This window comes from Schistocerca cancellata, chromosome 3 (assembly GCF_023864275.1).
Source record: "Schistocerca cancellata isolate TAMUIC-IGC-003103 chromosome 3, iqSchCanc2.1, whole genome shotgun sequence".
NCBI lineage: Eukaryota > Metazoa > Arthropoda > Insecta > Orthoptera > Acrididae > Schistocerca > Schistocerca cancellata.
In genome coordinates this window covers 284528170-284534169 of record NC_064628.1, presented here as the reverse complement: position 1 = coordinate 284534169, position 6000 = coordinate 284528170, and positions in this window count along the sequence as shown.

The window sequence follows — 6000 nt, the reverse complement described above, 5'->3', positions numbered from 1 at the left end:
AGTAACTGAAAGTCTTAAATGACTCTCATACATGATGGATGTGGGCAGAAGAGGAGGAGGAGGAAGAGGAGGAGGAGGAGGAAGAAGAAGAAGGAGAAGAGGGATATATTATTAACGATTACATTAACTGCCACAGTGTTAACAAAATAGACAGGACATATGAAGTCAACAAAGATAAACCACATATGTTGGAAAAGCATCTAAAATGCTTAACCAGTCGTTTAATGCATGTTGGAAGAAGGAACTTGAACAAACATCTTGTTTAGTCGTCTGATATTTTTAAAAACTTCCAATCCTATCATGTAATTCCCAATAGAGATATAAACATATTTCAGTATATGTTTATATCTCTGAAATATTATTTATGACTAACACACATAGATGAAACAACACCCAGATGGACGAATAAATAGCCTCAACTACATTAAATACATGAATATTATTAGGTCGTAAATGCATCGACATCTGCCATAAGGGAATGAACAATCGACCTCTGAAGCATGTGTGCTATGATGACTCTAACGAAATCATAGAATTGTAGTGGCAACTTCTGCCACCGAATGTATCAGGATGACCAAATGTAGCTGGAAGAGGTAGAAGGCACTGTATTAAGACTTGCCCATGCTTTCCCAGTGAATTATAGTTTCCAACTACAGTGACCCCGTTCCTCTCGATCTGCGTCACAGAGCCTCGCAATGCTGAAGAAGCACCCCAGTGACCTGTGCAGTGCAATGCTGTGTCGAGCCGGCCTTCTACGCCAGTGGAGTTGCAGCGTCGTCAGGACGCTGGCAGTTGGCTCGGTGTGAGCCACAGTTGGCCAGCTGCATACTTCTCGCCGGCATGGCTGAGATTGTGGTGACAACAAGCTCCCGCAATCCGGCATCCGAATCTGTGGCCCTCGCCTCGGGATGCTGCTGGCATGTGTCGGAAGCCAGGACTACTGCCCACGGTAGCGAGCCATGGAGTGGCCCGCCGCTGGCTGGCTACTGACCCTGCGTCAACCTCAGAGGGTGGAACCAGTGACCCACCGTGGACTGGAACACTGGCGTCCCATCTGCTGCTGCGTGTAACTGGTGGTGCAGCACGCCCCGCTGTCCAGGAGAGCTGCCACACTTGAATCAATCTCGTTAGAAACCCACACCTATTTATACGTGGCTGTGCACCTCTGTTTTGCCATACGCGCCACTTAACATCACGTACTCATAACGTGCTAAGTTGGCCAGTGGGCCCCTTAGCCTGTGATTTGCGGCATGCAAAACCACTGTGTATACTCTTTCAGCAATTTGACGGCCTTGTGGCCTCTATTCTATTTCGCATCTGTTGGTATGCGTAACTCACTGCAATTTGGCCAACACCTGGCTGTAACTTTTGCTCAGAATATTGCACAAAACTAATTTTCCATCTCCTAAACAGTGGTGCCACTACAGAATACTTATGGCTACTCACATCATCATCTGGTGCAGGGAATGCTGTTCAGAGGAATGAAATCACACCAATGATTTTAGAGCTTCGAGAAAGGGGCAGTTCTGAATAATTATGGAGACTATTGTCCAAGAGCTCCATAAACTAGTGTGTAGGCATGTTATTATATATGATTTGGGTAATTTATAGCAGACAGATCTCACAGATATGAACCAATATTCCTGAGCAAATAAAAGTTCCAAATATGTTTTTTAATAGTTATAGACACATACTCTAAATTCACCTAGGGCCCTACCTGTGAAGGTGAAGAGTGGTAAGGATGTTGCACATGTATTTGAACAATTTCTGCAGACAGGAACAAATCACATCCCAGGCAACATTCAGACCAATCATGGTGCCAAATTCTACAATCGGTGTCTCAGGGCAGTAATGGATCAATACAGAATACACCCTTCCTGAGCATTCTCCCACATGAAAGTGAGTTTTGTGGAACATTTGCATTGAACAATAAAAAAACTGTACATGGATGCACTTTAATCTTTGAGGATCATACTGGTGGCTCAATGTTATCCTGCAAATAACTGCACAGTATAACCGTTCTTGACACTTTTACATATAAAATTCCAGTATGTAGGTGTCAATAACTCTTCTCCTCTTAAATGGATTGACCGATTTTGATGAAATTTTTTTTATACTGATGGGGTCATTTGAATGGTTCTTAGCCACAGTTGGCTCTAGTTGATGATGTTCTTGTCGAGCTCCATAAATATTCATTATATTATGACCAAACTTTTTATATATGTTTTGGATTCCTCACACAAAAAGCATATAATCACAAATTTTTAGTCTCCTTGCACCTCTCAGTTTTGACTTACACCTCAATACATGAGAAAGGTCATTGCATATCAGCTTGGCACTGGTTTGACACTGAAATTTCGGATTGTTGGGTTCTGGTATAGTACATGTATTGTAATTGCATGCATACTAAGTGAATTATTTATCGATTAATTTGAAGCAGATGTATCAAAGGAAATGTTTTTGAAATAATATATCGTGAAAATGCGAAAGGTTCATTGTTTGAATTACGATTTTTACATGTGTTCATTTAGCACTTTCCATGTAACCTCCTAAATAAGTATTTTATTTAGTGTTCAGTTGTCCCATTTCAAAGATGGTGCAATGTTTATGAAGGACACAATGTGTAAGTATATTCTACTGACTTAAATAATGTGTTTCTCATACATAACTGACAGTTTGATTAATCTGTGGCTTTTGACTTATGCATCAATGTATGAACAATCTCATTGTGCCATAGATTGGCATTATTTTTACAGTTCGATTTTGGATTGCTGAGTTCTGATATATTCTGTGTATTGTAGTTGCAGGAATATTGAGCGAATTACTTATCGATTCGACACTCATACAACAAGTGAAGTGTATTTGAATTAATACTCTGTGAAAATGTGAAAGGTGCATTGACTGATTTTTACACATTTTCATTTGGCGGCCTTAATATGTAACCTTCTAAATAAAACATGTTATTCAGTATTCATTTGTGCAATTTCGATAATGAAGCAATGTTTATGAAGAGTTAAATGGTTTGTTGAATGTACACAACATGTAATCATATTCTACAAATTAATGTAAAGTAAAATAAATGAAATATTCGTTCTTCATATATATGTTTTATGTGTTTCTCATATTCATATATTGTGAATGTATGGAAATATGCAACGAAGAGCACAGACAAATATTGTTCAACGCACATGGATCAATCAGGCCGTAAGAAACCTTAGACCATCAGACCAACACTCAGTGCACAATGCAGACGCACAAGATGGGATGGCAAACAAATGTGCAATCGAAAGTCAAGAGCAATGCAACAGTGACCTTCAAGCAGATGTATTGGGACAAAGGAAGGTGCGTTAACATGCCACTGATGCACATGGAGCATAGAAACGACAATGCATGGAAGCACATCGTGCAGTAACACATTCTACATTCGTTTGTCTTGTATTTGACTGTGAACCAGACACTGAATATTCGATGCATTCAGAATTGTTACTGGTGAAATGGACGAAGATTACCAATATTTTCATGCATTAAAATTCAAATTAGAAGCACGTGGCAACTGCTGTGAACCTGGTGAAGCCGTACTACCAGCTTAGAATTTACCACCCAAATCATTGAAAGAGCTTATGGATGGTGCGACTGTTCTTAAGAAGTATTTTTGCTCAAAATTCACAAATTAGATTCAGGCTTCCAAATGATGCCTTTTTGAGCAATTAACATTGTTCAGAGCAATGATGATCAAAATTTTGAGTCGATATTCAAAATTGAAGGCCAAGTGTACCGTCTATGGCAGTTCATGATGATGATCTAAAAGTCCTAGAAATTTACTTCATGTTGCATAAAAAGTATACGTGGACACAAAATACCATTACAATCACATAAAACACACCAAGGAAAGGGAATTGTGGCATGGCTTTCAAACAGTCACAAACAGTTGGTGCGATTATTCAAAACATTGTCAAGCAGTTTGCAGAATGACACTGATGTGTTCATCATCAAAGCAAACAAAGCGCCAGCTTGAGAACAAATAAGCTAGTCAATGCACTGACTATACAGGAAGTCGTTGTTATATCTGACGATCAGTTTGAACATCAAGACATTAGAATCCAATGCAGAGACAACACAGTACAGACGACTGCAGACACACGGCACTCATTCGGTGCTCTACAATATCCACTGTTATTTTGGGAAGGAGAAGATGGATATCTAATTAATATCAAACGGCAGAATAGATTGACAGGAATAAATTTTCAAATGGAAACGGAAATGTCTCATACAACGCTATTTTCAATATTTATTCAATCATTCATACTTTCTGGGTGTCGAAACCAACAAAATTGTTAGCACAGTGAGATATTATTCATGCCAGATGGTGATACGAGCCAATCAACACAATCAGATTCTGAAATGTCAGCAGATATTCCAGCAATACATCGTGGACATGTACGTGAAAATGGAGAGCAAGCGATTACATTACAGCTGCTTTAATTAAGCGAAGCTGTGTTCAGAGGAGTATATTTGTTTGAGAGATGCTATTTTCAGTAACATACATAGAAATTTAAATATCAACGAAATCTGAATTGCGTTCGTACTTCTGTCGACATATATTGGCAGTCCACATCATATGAAAGAATACATACAAGATACTGTGACTTTCGTACTCGTTTATGGACGACCATATGTATTTATAACGTTCACTTGTAACCCCAAATGAGAAGAAATACAAACTTTGTTATTGCAAGGTCAATCAGCAATACAATACTATGACATTACTCAACATGTGTTCAAGCAAAAACTGAAACCATTGATTAATTTAACAATCAGATTGCACGTTTTGGACCAGAATGTTGCTCATTGTATTCTATTGAGCTGCAAAAATGAAGTATCAGATAGGTCAACCAACAAAGAATTGTTCCGTTTTGTTACCACAAACATGCCCCGTGTTCCATGCAGTGGTCTGAACACGAGAGCACCGTGTATGGACAACGGGAATTGTAGGTAAGCATTTCCCAAAGCAGTTTATTAACGACATTAATTCGAACATCGACGGTTATCCATTATATCGTCGTAGGAACACAGACAATGATGGTCATTCATTTACAAAGTGTATGTCAAACAGTAGCAGTCAGACTGACACTGGCACTCAGTGGGTAGTACCATGTTCATACCTACTGTCAAAAATTACAAAGCTCACCTTGATGTGTAGTTTTGCAGTACTGTTAAATCAGTGAAACACATATCAAATATGTTCATAAGTGCAGCAATATGACAGTATTTGCAGTTCAAAATTTAAATGAAAACGACGAAGTGACAGGCTACCAGCTGAGCAGATACATCAGCGGCAATGAATCTGTTTCGTGTATTTTGAGTTGTTACATACACGGTTGATCTGTCATGCATCTGGCTGTCCATCCTGACAATGACAATGTGTTTGATTCACAGAATGCAGTGTTCTGCAAAGAGCATTCGATCCACCAAAAACCATGCTGACTAAATTTTTCGAAATAAGCAAAGGAACAGATATTTTCGGTCAATTAGCACGAACAATATTTTATTGTGATGTCCCACGATACTTCACATGGAATGAACTATCAGAGAAGTGGGAACAGCACAAGTGAGGTAACTCTGTTCAGACATTTCCGGCAAACAGAGGTGAGGTTGTTTCTCTGACGACAAAGTCAAACATTCTGCAGTGAAGGTATTAACAAACTGGTGTCGTTGGGAGAGATGTGTTTGTAGCAAGGTTGGTTGATTTAAAGGCGTGAGAAGGGACCAAACTACGAGGTCATCGGTTCCTTGTTCCTAATAAAACAATGCCACAAGTGTGAGAATAAAACGGACGAAACATATAACACAAAACGGAAAGAAAGGAAAAGCCAGAAGAACGAAGGGATGGCAACAAACACTAAAAGGAACAAACGAGGACCAGAAAACAACAGAGAAACGCTAGAAGCAGAAGAGAGTAATATATGAAAGCAGATTACAGTACCTGGCCAACCACGAGAA